The sequence below is a fragment of the Papio anubis genome, chromosome 19 (assembly GCF_008728515.1).
Source record: "Papio anubis isolate 15944 chromosome 19, Panubis1.0, whole genome shotgun sequence".
NCBI lineage: Eukaryota > Metazoa > Chordata > Mammalia > Primates > Cercopithecidae > Papio > Papio anubis.
The window spans coordinates 55,818,485-55,833,966 of NC_044994.1; the positions used below are offsets into that span (position 1 = coordinate 55,818,485).

At 41.0% G+C, this 15,482-nt stretch overlaps 1 protein-coding gene and 1 pseudogene across 2 annotated transcripts in view; both read right to left on the reverse strand.

The window, feature by feature from the left end:
• Positions 1 to 15,482, reverse strand: part of BCL2 (BCL2 apoptosis regulator) — a 196,808-nt gene that overhangs the window by 62,499 nt on the left and 118,827 nt on the right. The gene's annotated exons all lie outside the window — the stretch shown is intronic.
• LOC116271553 lies at positions 7,538 to 7,616 on the reverse strand (annotated as a pseudogene).

Consider the following 15,482-nt stretch of genomic DNA (forward strand, 5'->3'; position numbering starts at 1 on the left):
GACTCACAGCTGTACAGATGTACTGTGTGCCCTTTTATCTCTCCCTTCTGCACATGACGTTCTCTCTACCTAGATAAATGGGCACCTCTACCTCTATGATTTCTCTTTCAGGACTCCCGGTAGTTATCATTTCCTCTAAAAAGCCTACCCTAAAACCGAGTTGGATATCTGTTTTGTGGGCACAGCCCCCTACACCCACCCCACTTATCTTAATGGGTTGAAAATACCAGGACAAACTTCAGGTAAAGACCATGCCCCAGTAAATAGCTGAATAAAGAACAGGTGAAGGGAGTCAGAAAAGCAAGAAAGGGAGACAGAGGCTTGGAAGGGTCTTCCTAGTATTGTTGTTGTTACTTCAACATGGCCACCCTGGGGGTACCCGTGGAGCTGTGGAAATCTCTAAAATCGAAACCCGGCCAGGCTTAGAATTAGTTTGACGAATACAGATTACGTTACTTGAATGTTTTCAAATGCAGATTTTGCTTTTTCATTTTTCTTTGCTCTTTATCTCATTAAAATAAACAATGGTATGGCATTCCCATTTGAACCAGGTCCAGCCCTGAAAGCTGGAGCAGTCTTCAGATGGCATGCTCCACTTGGCCCCTGCTCACAGGGCTGGCGTTCAGACCATGGAAATATCAGCAGAATCGAATGCACTTGGGCAGTTTCCATACACTTTTTAAGCATACGATCAAAGTTAAGACAAATGGGAAACACAGAATAATTAATAACAATGGTGAGTGGAAAATGCTAGCAAGCCATAATAATCCAAAGCATGGTTTCTATCTCTTTTTAAACAGCTATCTGTTTTACCCACAAAAGACTTTCTGAAAAATGAATTCACCAGCACCATGTCTAAGGCAGAATGACATATGGAAATAGTACAGTCTTTGGCGTTAGACCTGAGTTTCAGTGCTAGCTCTGAAACTTAATTGCTGGCTGCATGGCTTTAGCAGGTTCCTTAATATGGCAGAACCTCTGCTTCCTCATCATCTTTCACAATTTTGTGAGGTTTCGAGAAAATATAAGCACAAGTGTTTAGCACATCATAGGGGTTCAATAATGGATGACTAGTGCCATCACCATTATCTTCAACACTACTGAAGAAACAGTAAAATCATCAGTTTGGAAATTATGAATGACCCTAAACTGAACTGGAGCTTAATTATATAGGTGATAGAAATAAAAGTTGGAATAAGCAAATTAGAACATAAACTGGAAAATATTTAACAAATGTAAGAAAGCAAACTTTTGAATAATTTAATTATACTCATTTTACTATAAATATGTATATATCAACAAATTTTAATTTGTATTACTTTGTAATAATTATTAATCTCAATTTATAATACTCATAATCGTTAAATTATATATTAGCTGAACGGTATATCATATATCCTTCCAGAAAGCTATGAATATACATGCATTTGTATGTGTATCTAATTTTTTTCTCATCAATAAAATCATATTATCCATACAGTCTTCCACCGTTTCCCTCTACAATAAATCTCAGACATTTTACAATGTGAGTTCATATATATCCATCACCTTTCTTAATAGCAACATTTCATAATATCAATTTACCAATTTAGCTAGTGCCCCCCACAGACATTTCTTTTTTTCCTCGTTTTTTTTTTTTTTTTTTTTGGCTGCAAAATTAAAATACATGATGCTGTAATCCTTATACATAGGTAGAAAGAACGTGTGGAAGTGGAATTACCGAGTCAAAGGCTATGTAAACTTAGCATTTTCAAAATTAAGGTCAAAGTGCTCTCCAAAAACTTTACAAGAATTTACCGTCTCATGAACAGCATATTTTAAAAAAAGAAAAGAAAAGAAAAACAGCCTAGGCTTTTTTACACTTGCTTCTCCCAACTCTCTCTGTCTAGCCTTGTCCCAGGGCAGAAGGTACAATCCAGTCATACTAATAACTGATTTAATGGGTCCCCATTCAGTATTTAGCCATAATTCATGAGAGTTCCTTGTAGTTATCTTCTGTTGTTGCTTAGTTTAAAAACATAAACAATGCTGGAAGTCAAAAAGTTCCTGCTTGTCCTAGGTTAGGAATATGAAGTTCCTCTAGTTGAAGGGTTCTTAACTATGTAGGAAGAGCTCCCCCACCCCTAAAAGAAAAAAGCAAAATAAAACAAACCAATCCCAGATAAACAGAGTCAAGTCATCTTGTATGTACTGAATGTTTTTCTGTGTTAGGCTCAGCACTAGGAAGCTTTTCATATATTATCTCATTTTAGGGTCTATGTATTTTTGAGGAAACCCCTCAGATGGCCGAATTATACCTGGGAAAACAAGAAGTGGTGTACCACCCCCGACCCACCGCATCCAATGAAGTGCTGCTTTCAATCAGCAAAAACAGGCCATCCCACCATCAGCCAGAAATCCCTACTAAGGGCCATTTCTGAAATCACTGACGTTCTCCGTGCGACTCTGAGGCTTGGTGAGATCTTTAAGTGTCTTCTAAGTCATTAGAAGAGATAAATATGGATTCAGTATAGTTGCGGTGTCAAGTATATTTTGTTGTATTTGAATTCTATAAAACTCTGTTGTGGAGAAGTGGCCTACTGGATACTCCCAGATTAAATAGAATGTTGAACTAACTAGAATACCTCACTCTTCTAACTGCCTGGGGTTTTACTGCACTTAAGATAAACTGGGATTTACCATAGTACTCAGTCCTGATCTTGGCATCCTAATTCTTTTCTTCACTTCACTGTCACTGTCACAATGAACGAAAGAATAGATGTCCCCTCTCCCAGGATTAAAAAAAAAAATGTGAAAAAGAATAATTTCCCCTCATTGTCCCTAAAAAGAATCCCACGTAAGACTGTTGAATCCACCCTAAATAATAATCTCCAAATTAACAATTACCACCCTGAGATGAGAGCAAAGAAAGAATTGGATTGGAATGCAGAGCTTAACAAAATGATCCCATGCCACAGGACATTCTCTGTGATTTGCTAATACAAATGATAGCCCATTCTTTATTTAAAACATATTTTCTAAAGTCAGGTTTTTGAAACTTAATCTACATCTTCTCTCTAAATTAGTAAGATCCCAAGTACAAAGGAATGTCCCAAGAAGTATCAGAAGCTGGACACCAATAGTATTGTGAGACGTAAGTCAACATTTGAAGTCCACATTTCACTTTCAGACGGCAGGAACACAACTGCCACCCAGCCCATGCTCCCTGCAAGGGAAGAAGGGATTCTCCTTTCTCCTTTCCTGAGGGTCAAGCCCCTAGAGATTGTTCTCAACCGTAGAAACCATGGGCCTTCCCCAGTAAGTAAAAGTCTTATTTTACTTTATTTATTTATTTTTTAAAATTTTACTTTAAGTTCTGGGATATGCGTGCAGAATGCACAGGTTTGTGACATAGGTAAACATGTGCCATGGTGGTTTACTGCACCTATCAACCCATCACCTAGGTATTAAGCCCCGCATGCATTGGCTATTTGTCCTGATGCTCTCCCTCCCCTCGTCCACCCTCAACGGGCCCCAGTGCGTTGTTCCCCTCCCTGTGTCCATGTGTTCTCATTGCTCAGCTCTCATTTATAAGTGAGAACATGCAGTGTTTGGTTTTCTGTTCCTGTGTTAGTTTGCTGAGGATGATGGCTTCCAGCTTCATCTATGTCCCTGCAAAGGACATGATTTTATTCCTTTTTATGGCTGCATAGTATTCCATGATGTACATGTACCACATTTTCTTTATCCAGTCTATCATTGATGGGCATTTGGGTTGGCTCCATGTCTTTGCTATTGTGAATAGTGCCGCAATAAACATACATGTACATGTATCTTTATAATAGAATGACTTATATGCCTTTGGGTATATACCCAGTAATGGGATTGATGGCTCAAATGGTATTTCTGGTTCTAGATCCTTGAGGAATCGCTATACTGTCTTCTACAATGGTTCAACTAATTTACATTCCCACCAACAGTGTAAAAGCGTTCCTATTTCTCCACAGCCTCGCCAGCATCTGCTGTTTTTTGAAAAAGTCTTTATTTTATTTATTTTTATTTTAGTAACTATACTAACTTGGTCTTCTAAGGACAGACCCATCTTCAACTGAATTCCACTTTTGAGGCAGAAAAAAGTTTGTGAGGTTCCAGTATATTCAAAAACAGGTCATTTGTATTCAATAGTGTCACTAACCTACTCATATGAAGAAACACTGTGTGTATGAAATACATCATACTTTATTTAAGTAGCTGAGGTGGATTTCTGGTGAAATCACTCATTGTGGGCATCCATGCATAAGCAGCTGCTTACTGCAGAAGTTAAGCCAGCCTTGGAGTTCAGGATAAGCCTTAAAGGTTTCTGATGTGTTAAGTGGAGATTCTGAAATCTGTGCCAGAGACTAGGTTTTAGGCTGGTGCATTTGCAAATCATTGGAAAAAGCAGTGCATGTGAATCCCCTCAGGACATACTGTTGTGTGTGATTAATTAATCTCTGACTAATCAGAAATAGCTAAGTGTTGAGGCTGAAATATGAAATTTAAAAAGAAAATTGGCCTAGTCTTCATTTCTTTTGCATTATTAAAAATAACCTACAAATACGTTTGTTATATTTAAATCACCTACAGCCGGAGTGCCTCCTTCCTTCATCTGACAAACTATTCATGGAACTACTACGTGCAGGATGCTCACCTAGGGCTTGGGAGCATTGTCGGGACTATGACAGGCATGGTCCCTGCTTTCATGGATCTGAAAGAACAAACAAGCACAGCATTGACTGTATAGAAATATTCAGAGAATTAAAGTAGGGTGATAGGAGAGGGAAGGATTGGGTGTTTCGGGGGAGCCTCTCGAAGGAAGTGACATTTAAGCTGAGATTTGAAAGGCAAGAAGGAGCCAGCCCTGGGAAAGTTAGGGGTAGTACAATGTAGGCAGAAGTCACAAGTAGTGGAAGATCCCAAGGAGGGAGCAACCTGATGTGTTTGGAGGATCAGGAAGTCAGTTTGAGTGGCCCATGAGCAATGGGGCAGTGTGCAATTGGTGAGAGCTGAGGCTTGAGAATCAGTGTGAAGGCAATGTAAGATTTTGGAAATCAGCTCGAGAGCCTGGATATTATTCTAGGATGACAGGAAGTATTTGGGGTGATAAGACAAGCTAAAAAGCATGGCCCATACAAGTCTTCCACAAAGACCCCAAACTAGAGAGATGGCCAACAAGATGGCAGGTGTCCTAAGGTGCACATCTATCCCTTGGTGCCCCTCACCCAAAGAGCCAGTTTCTGGAAAGCACTGATGGCAGCTGGTTGCTTAGAAAGACATCACCAGGGGATACCACGGCTGCAGCACCTGCCATTGCATCAGCACCAACCTGGTCAAGACCTACATCAGCAAGATCTCCTCCTTCACCCCTGCCCCAGCATCCAGACTTAATCCAGCTTCTCACTCCCCTCCTGAAATGCTTCCCTGTCTACTTCCGCATTTTCAATACACGAAAGGGTTTTGTCCCCAAGCACTGACAGATTCCATAATTCTGTGTAACTAATTTTGGTCACAAAAATGTTCAATATCTTTGAAATTCTGAATGCGTTTCATCAAGGAAACAAGGGTAATCAATTCTACAGCCATACTTGTTTCATGTATGAAGAGAAAAACTCCCAAATAACACCCCGTGATGAAATGTCACACTCAACCATTAAAGACCTATTTTTAGCAAAATCAACCACTAAGTTCTCAGCCAAATGAAAGGTCATGTGTTATCTGAGAAGCACATGTTACTGTAGTCATCAAATTGCTAATCTGGGGTCAGGTATTCCAGGGAAGATGCTTGTTATGAAACTAGAGTGTACTATAGTGATTACTGCTATTCAGAAATGTAGATAAATCTACATAAATGATAAGGAGAATATGAACTTAACAACTGCATTTCAAGTGATGTTTTAAACAAGTCCATTAAAGTGACATTTGTGTGTGCATGTGTGTGAGTGTGTGTGTTAAGAACACTTAACATGAGATTTGCTTATTCTTTATTATTTATTCCTGTTGAAGAGCAGCTCCCCATTTCTCTCTTCCCCTAGTCCCTGGCAACCACCACCGTGTTCTCAGCTTCTGTGAATTTGGCTACTGTAGATACTCATATAAGTGGAATCATGCAGTATTTGTCCTTCTGTGACTGGTTTATTTCACTGAGCATGATGTCCTCAAGACTCATCCATGTAGTTGCATATGAAAATATTCTTAAGGTGGAGTAATACATATGTGTGTGTGTATGTATGTGTATGTAATATATATATGTGTGTGTGTGTATATATGTATATATACACATATATGTCAGTCTTTTCAATACCATGCTAGATGTGATATCATTTTAGAACCATATATTTGATATATGGACCACCATACTGAAACCTCAGGGCACATTTTCACCCACTAATGATATATATCAAGGAGTGGCATTTCACAGATGAATGGATAAGGAAAATGTGGTGTGTATGTGTGTGTGTGTATATGTATATATGTGCATATATATGTATATGTATGTATATATGTGTATATATGTATATGTGTATGTGTATATATGTATATGTATGTGTGTATGTGTGTGTATATGTATATACATATATACATATATACACACACACACATACGCACCACATTTTCCTTATCCATTCATCTGTGAAATGCCATTCCTTGATATATATCATTAGTGGGCAAAATGCCCTGAGGTTTCAGTATGGTGGTCCATATATCAAATATATGGTTCTAAAATGATATCATCACATCTAGCATGGTATTGAAAAGACTGACATAGATTTATTTCCTCACTAGTATGACCTTAAGCAAGATATATTATATTCCTAAATCTAGGTTCTTCATCTGTAAAAAGTAAAAATAATCATATTCATCTTTCACAGGGTTGCTGCGATGATTCAATGAGATAAACCACACAACACAGCACATGACATAGTCACTGATACTCAATACATATGAGATCCCTTTTCCTTTAGCTCTCTGCTCCCACGGTAATCCAAATTTTGGGCAAGCTAACAGTTTTTCTTTTTTGATACAGTTATTAGCACCATCCAATCCCATATAAACCACAAACAGGCTGGAATTTTTGTCTATTTGTTTGATGCTGAAGCAGAAAAGGGTCTGCCAGATGGTAGGTGCTCAATAAATAGCCATTGAACGAAATGAATGAATGGGAAGTTACAGTGGAACGAGGCTGAATGTGAAGGTCAGTCAAATATCTTAGCGGAATTATTGGGTATGTTTTTAATGGAAGAGATACATTTTTAAATTTTCTTTTCTTTTCTTTTCTTTTTTTTTGCAATGGAGTCTCACTCTGTCATCCAGGCTGGAGTGCAGTGGCACGATCTCGGCTCACTGCAACCTCTGTCCCACAGGATTCAAGCAATTCTCCTGCCTCAGCCTCCCTAGTAGCTGAGATTACAGGTGTGCGCTACCATGCCCAGCTAATTTTTGTATTTTTAGTAGAGACGGGATTTCGCCATGTTGGCCAGGCTGTGATACTATAGTAATTACTATGGCATACTCTATACTATAGCACAGAGGTTGAGGTTGGCACATCTCACATATGACTGTGAATACCCAATCATTATGCTTATGAACTACAAAAAAAATCAGCAGATAACTTATAAGTGCAGCCATGTTACAAAATAATTAAGTATAAAAACTATCTGATAAAGAGAGCAGTGATCCCACTAAATACTGTGATATTTTAACCACAAACAAAGCATTAATGGGAAAAGTCTGATCCCAAGGGCTCCTGGATCAGCAGTAGGTCAGTGATACCCAGGAGAGCAGGAACCATGGTGTATAAGGCTTGCCTTGGACTCAGCTTCAGGCCATCTGAGAGTTGGCCTGGAGGTCCTGGTAACCTGCAAGGTCACCTCTACAGAAGAGCCATTAGTGACAGGTATCGCCTCTCCAGGTCTTCCAGCTTATTTTCCCATGATAGTGCAGTGATACATCATGTTAGAAGTATGATTCGAGAATTATGTAGTCACATGGAGGGGATGTACCCAACATCAGAGTGGATGGAAATCGACCAGAGTGACCCCAGAACATCAAGAAAACATCACAATGGGGACAGAAACCTCCCTTACTCAGAAACCTGGGGATTGGGAGCTAACTCTGCCACCAACAAGCTGTGTGGCTTTGGGTAAGTCACTGAATCTTTCTCCAGCAGGCCTTGGTTTCATCATCTGTCAGTCATCAGTACTGGCCTGTTTCATCTCTATCTCCTCACTTCAGAAGTCCCATGCCTGGACTATGGTGGCCCTGGCTGGTATCCCTTCCCATGCCTTGCTGTTTTGAAAAAGTCACATGTGTAGAAACCACAGATGGTAGTAGGGGGAGACAGTACGGAAGAAAAAGTCACTCCTTCACCTTCTTTTAAAGTACCATGGTCACAATTGTTCACATCTGGCATGCTTCAATAGCAATCACTTGCCGGGTTCAAAAACCTTGAACCATGAAAGTGAAAGAAGGAACTTTATCTTCAAAAGGAAAATTAAAGACCTGGAGAGGACCACTTGGGACCTTTCTATTACACCTAGATAATGGCAGGTATTATTACTCTATGCAACAGTATTATGAATAGACTAACACATACCCTTAGGCTGTAAAATAGTGCTTTAGGATATAACATGTTGATTCAGATACAAAATAAAATACTGTTTGTATTGTAGGCTTTTAATGAAAAGTCTAAAAACGCACCTATTTAACAAACCTCTATTTTTATAGGGCCTGCCTAAAAAAGCCTGCTTTTAAAAAAATCTAACTATGGGTGGTCTCGCACCTAGAAGTGGCACAAGAATCCTTTGTCAGACGATGTGTCTTAATTTTTGCTATGGAAAATGTGGTCACCATAATTATAGCCCAGAGAAAATAAAAGGTTTTTAAAATTCCGTGCAGGAGGGAAATAAGAGTTTGTTAGCATTCAATAAAACTATAATTTAACCAGCTTTTAGGTACAGAGGAATCAGCAGTTAAATTACAGCACTGGACAATTCTCTATTTTACCTTGTGGCTGTTTGTTGAAGTGTCTTATTTCCTCTTGGAGACCTAAGCTCCTTGGGAACAAACGCCAAGTTACCTATATCCCTGTAACCTCTACCAGACCTGGTACATAGTTTGTTTTTTTTGTGTTCAATGAACCACAAAGAATCTTTCAAGAAAAATCACTTGAGAAATATTTCAGAGTAAGAGGAAATCGATGTATAACTTGTTTAAGAACTATTTTCTTAGGCTTAAAGATATTTCAAATACACACTTTAAAAGGTTCATTTATGGAAAAAGTTCATTTGTGCAGGCTCCGAAATGAGATTTAGCCAAGAAAAGCATCAATACTAATTAAGTATTGATAAAGGAGGAGGGGGGAGTTTAGCTAGGTAACTTAGTCACTTGGTTACTAAAACCTTCTTCTCGATGGAAAGAAACCATTAGAGATTGAGCTACTCATATTGAAGGAGGAGCTATAATGTAATCGTTTCTCTCTATATATGGTCTTTTTTTTCTGGCTTTGAAATAATAGGATCAAAGGCAAATGAGCCTATTGAAAATTAATGCGAGCTGAACGCTGCGTGCTGTTAATATGCTCACTTAACTCAGGCAGCAGAAAGAACTGTGTGGCCCTTTATCATATGGGATAAAATACAAAAGCCTTTATATACAATTTTTGTTTGTCAATTAAAAATAAATAAAGGCCGGGCGTGGTGGCTCAAGCCTGTAATCCCAGCACTTTGGGAGGCCGAGACGGGCGGATCACGAGGTCAGGAGATCGAGACCATCCTGGCGAACACAGTGAAACCCCGTCTCTACTAAAAAAAAAATACAAAAAACTAGCCGGGCGTGGTGGCGGGCGCCTGTAGTCGCGGCTACTCGAGAGGCTGAGGCAGGAGAATGGCGTAAAACCGGGAGGCGGAGCTCACAGTGAGCTGAGATCCGGCCACTGCACTCCAGCCTGGGCGGCAGAGCGAGACTCCATCTCAAAAAAAAAACTAAATAAAAAATTTTAAAACTTTTTTTAATGAAAGCTTTCCAGGAAGGCTGGACGCAGAGAAGGACCTGAAGTTTCCTGCACCTGGAGGCATCATAGTTACGTTTTTCTCAGTTGGATTTCCTATATTTCTTAGATTTCTTAACTCCACCGTGCCACTGACTTTCCCTCTAACCATGAATATGCATCAGAGATTCCAATATTTTAGCATCTGAACTCCATCTTCCTAACGGCGTCTCACCACCAGAAGTGGACAAAAAAGGTCTTCTTCAAATCTGTCTTCTTCACATGTTTTGATTTCTTGAAACAGAAATAGGATGGTGATAAACACGGGTGAGAGAAAATAATGTTTTCCTGAAATAGGTAAGAAAGTTACGGCTTGTTGACATGTGGCTCCCAAACACACACGGGTGGAAATCCATTTGAATGTGCACCTAAGGGCTTGGGTTTGTGTAAGGATGCTGACATGTGTGGCCTTCAGAGTCCAACCCGGCTAAGCGCCCCCTGCCACTTCCTAGCTGTGTGACCACTGACAGATCGTTCACTTTCTTTGAGCTGCTGTCTCCTGGCCTGAAAATGGAGCAAATGCTCGTACCTTCTAGAGGTGTTCAGGGCTCAGACAGTGCAAGTCACAAGCTTATAGCAGCACCGTGTCTGTCATGTGGTAAGAACCCACTACGTGGTGGCTATTTCTGGTGTCATCTTCTGCAGCAATGTGTCCTGCTTGAATTGTGCAGAATGCAATCAAATGCCAGACTCTTCTTGCATTTTCAGTGACAATCCTCTGGTGACAGCTACCTCAGGGACGGTGTCTGCGAGGCACCAGTCACTCCTACAGTTGGCTCCCCCACGTCCACATCTGCTCAATCAGGGGGACGGTCACAACAGGAACAGAAAAGGGAAGGGAGAAAGGAAAGGAGGGAGGGAGGAAGGTAGAGAAGGGAGGAAGAAAGGAAGAAGGAAGGAAGTGAGGGAGGAGGAAGCCTTCATAAGATGATGTAATATTCAATTTCCCATCCTCATTCTTTGCCAATCATCACCAAATATTTTGAATTCAAATGAAAAGCATGTTAGTCAGACATTGAGGGGTGAACCCGCTCCCTGTGAGAGAGCAAATGGGAATAGAAAAGAAATATAAAACAAGCAGAGACTCCAGTTAAACTGGCCCATCTTCCTCAGTCTAGTGTGGGATTTTCTCCATTGAAAATTTCTGTTTTTTAATATTGTATCATAAGGTGGATTTTATTTGAGCTTTTCAGGTTATTTGGTCTTTCTTTTGTAATAAAGTAGTTTATTTGTTTTCACAACAAAGCAGAGTGGCTTCCGGTTGAGGAAGGAGAGAACCGTGAGGTGAAAAAAGATGGTTTTGCATGACTTTGCTATGCCCCTGTACAGATACAGAGATACACACACACAGACATACACACACACACACACACACAGAGACACACACACACACACAAAAGACATATGCAGACAGATACACACACACACAGAGACACACATACAAACACACGCTGACACAGAGACACACACAAACATACTGACACAGACACACACACTGAAAGAGACACACACACACAATATGCCAGACACAGAGGATACACACATTACATGACACAAGAGACAATAATAATATATACACATTGACACAGAGACACATACACAGGCACACACTGACACACACAGAGACAGACACACACAGGCATACACAGACACACACAGACACACAGACACACACACAGACATACGCGAGACAGACACACACAGAGGCACACATACAGACACACACTGACAAAAAGACACACACAAACACACACACACAGAGACACACATACACAGACACACACAGACACAGAGACACACACACAGGCACACACACTGACACACACACACACTGCATGTCATCACAGAGCACCTGACACACAGAAACAGAGACACACACAGAGACACACACTGACAGACACAGACACACACAAAACACACACACTACACAACACATGCACACATAGAGACACACAAATGCACACACACACAACATACACAGAGACCCATGCACAGGCACTACAGACACAGAGACACAGACACACATGAATTAGCCACATACTCACAATACTAATACTGTATCACACACAAATAATAATTTCACTAGCACAAACACATGCACACAGAGACACACAAATGCACACACACAACACACACAGACACATGCACAGACACACACAGAGACATGCACAGACATACAGTACACAACATGCACACACAAAGACACACAGGCATACAGACAGAGAGACACACAACACACACAGACACATGCACAGACACACACACACACACAGCTATAAACATACAAACACTACACAACATAGGCACACACACAGAGACACACACAGACAAAGTACACAGACACCAAGAGACACACACAGACACACACATGCACAGACCCAGACACACGGAGATAGCACACAACACATGCACAACACACACACAGATACATACAGACACAACATAGACACATGGCCAAATACTTATGCCACACAGACATACACCAGGCACACACATACACGCAGACACTTGTACACAGATCACACACATGCATACCATATGCACACATGACACTGGCACAGAAACACACGGAGATGACACGGACATAAACACACAGACGCACACGTGTACACCATAGCGGGGCTCATCCCACTTCTGTGCTGTGAATAGCAGAATCTCTTATCTCCTTTTTCAATCAAGAAACCCTGACATTTCCAACCACCACACATGGGGTAAATATGCTAGTACAGACCAAAACCATAACAAACAAAACAACGCACACACACGCGCACACACACGAAGGATCTTTTCAAGCAAGCTGGTCTCTCATGAACTTTTCAAGGCTCAGCTCGTAACCTTAGCTCCAGACGTACACCTCTGACTTTCCGACGTGTTCCTGTTTTGTTTGTTTGGGTTTATTTGCCTTCGTTCTGCAGGAAGCCTCACAGATATGACAGGGTGATTTAATTCTGCACAAACCTTGCCTCCCTCAATTCTTAGAATGAAGATAGATACCACTACCGGTATTCTTAGAGTTAGACTTAACACAGCCTCCCACACCAAACAGAGTGAAGCAGAACCCACATTTCATTGGAATCCTTACTTTTAGGTATTTGCAGGTTTTTCTTTATGACACAGGAAACCAAATATGAGGTACCACTGCAGATAGTCATAAATGGGCTTCGAAAATGTTCCCAGTGGCTGGCAGAACAATAATTGATTTCTATCCCAAAAGGGGCACTACATCTGACCCCTTACACTTTGTAAAGGAAAGGAAGATTCTAGACACTCTTTTGTCAGGTGTCAAAATTTATTCATGACAACAGATTGTCAAAGCCATCATTGGAGGGTCTGGCAAAAGTTTCTCCCTACACTTCCAGGTATAAGACAGTCAAGAGCCAAAACTGATAGAGTTGGCAGTGGGCCATGGGATGAGAAAACAAATCAAGCTTTATTTTTTGTTTTGTTTCCTTTTAGAGCCAGGGTCTTGCTCTGTCACTCAGGCTAGAGTGCAGTGGTGCAAGCACAGCTCAACACGGGTGGGAGAAAACTCGTCAACTCCTGGGAAAAGTGATTCTCCCACCTCAGTTTCCCAAATAGTTGGGACCACAGGCGTGTGCCAGCATGCCCGGTTAATTTTTTAATATTTTTATAGAGATGGGGTCTCACTAGGTTGCCTAACCTGGTCTTGAACTCCCGGGCCCAAGTGATCCTCCTACCTCAGCCTTCCAAAGTGCTGGGACACAGGCATGAGCCACTGTGCCTGGGCCAAACTGAGTTTTGAATGAAGGGGTGGCATTCCGATGGAGCTAATGAATCCGCTGCACCCTCAGCTCCAGCAGGCACGGGATGTTTGAAACAAGCCAGGCATTCCCTGCACCAAATGGGCAATGTGCAGGCAGCATTACAGAACAGAGGTCAAGTGACAGGCTGGGGGGTCCACTGTCTTGATGATTTCTGCTCCTGCCGCTACGCTGATATCCAGTTTACATAGAGACCACTCTCAACTGCAGGCTGAATTGTCCCCACCAAGCTATCTGCACCTTGAGCATATAACAAACCATTGTGAGAAAAGTCAAATTTTTTTCACCCAATTCTGACATTTAAGACTTTCTGTAAGTCGGCCAAAATGTCTTAAGACCCAAATTCCTGAAAGTCTTTCAAAAGAAGTTAGTCAATTCATCCTCATAACCCTCCCTTTTCCCACCGCCCCCAATAGAAGGTACCTGGGGAGAATCTCCTTTGGTTAATATATAAGTAAATTAAGGAGATGACTTTCCATGATTTTACGGAACCACTGACTCTTAAATAAATCTCTTTAAAAAAGAAATAAATGTGTCTTTATAGTAGAAGGATTTATGCACATGTATATTTATTTATTGCAGCACTATTCACAATAGCAATGACCTGGAACCAACCAAAATGTCCATCAGTAATAGACTGGATAAAGAAAACGTGGCACATATGCATCATGGAATACTATGCAGCCATAAAAAAGGATGAGTTCATGTCCTTTGCAGGGACATGGATGAAAATGGAAACCATCATTCTCAGCAAACTAACACAGGAACAGAAAACCACACACCACATGTTCTCACTCATAAGTAGGAGTTGAACAATGAGAACAACATGAACATAGGGAGGGGAACATCACACACTGTGACCTGTTGGGGGGTGGGGGGCTGGGGAGGGGTAATATTAGGAGAAATACCTAATGTATGTGATGGGTTGATGGGTGCGGCAAACCACCATGGCACGTGTATACCTACGTAACAAAACTGCACGTTCTGCACGTGTACCCCATAAATTAAAGTATAATAATAATAATAATAATAAATTATACAATGACAAAAGGGAAATAAATGTATTCCTTTGGCTAGGCACAGTGGCTCATGCCTGTAATCCCAGCACTTGGGGAGGCCAAAGCAGGCGGATCACTTGAGGTCAGGAGTTCGCGACCAGCCTGGCGAACATGATGAAACCCTGTCTCTACTAAAAATACAAAAATTAGCTAGGCATGGTGGCACACGCCTGTAATCCCAGCTACTTGGGTGGTTGCGGCAGGAGAATCACTTGAACTCGGGAGGCAGAGGTTGCAGTGAGACGAGATTGGGCCACTGCACTCCAGCCTGGGCGACAGAGCAAGACTTGGTCTCAAAAAAAAAAAAATTATTCCTACATTCACATATCACTTGTTAGAATACTGGCAGCACAATTTTATGACAACTACTTTACTAAGATTTAGAAGACCTGGTCTGACTCAGAACAACTGAGGCCACTTACCTGACCTGTCTGTACCTCTGTTAACTCATTCCTAAAATGGTGAGGCCTGGACAAGATGGTTTGTAAGATAATTTTCAGCTCTAGCATTTTGCGACTATATATTTATGCAGATTCTACTTGTAAAAGACACGCTGTTAGATGCCACAGAGACAAACAT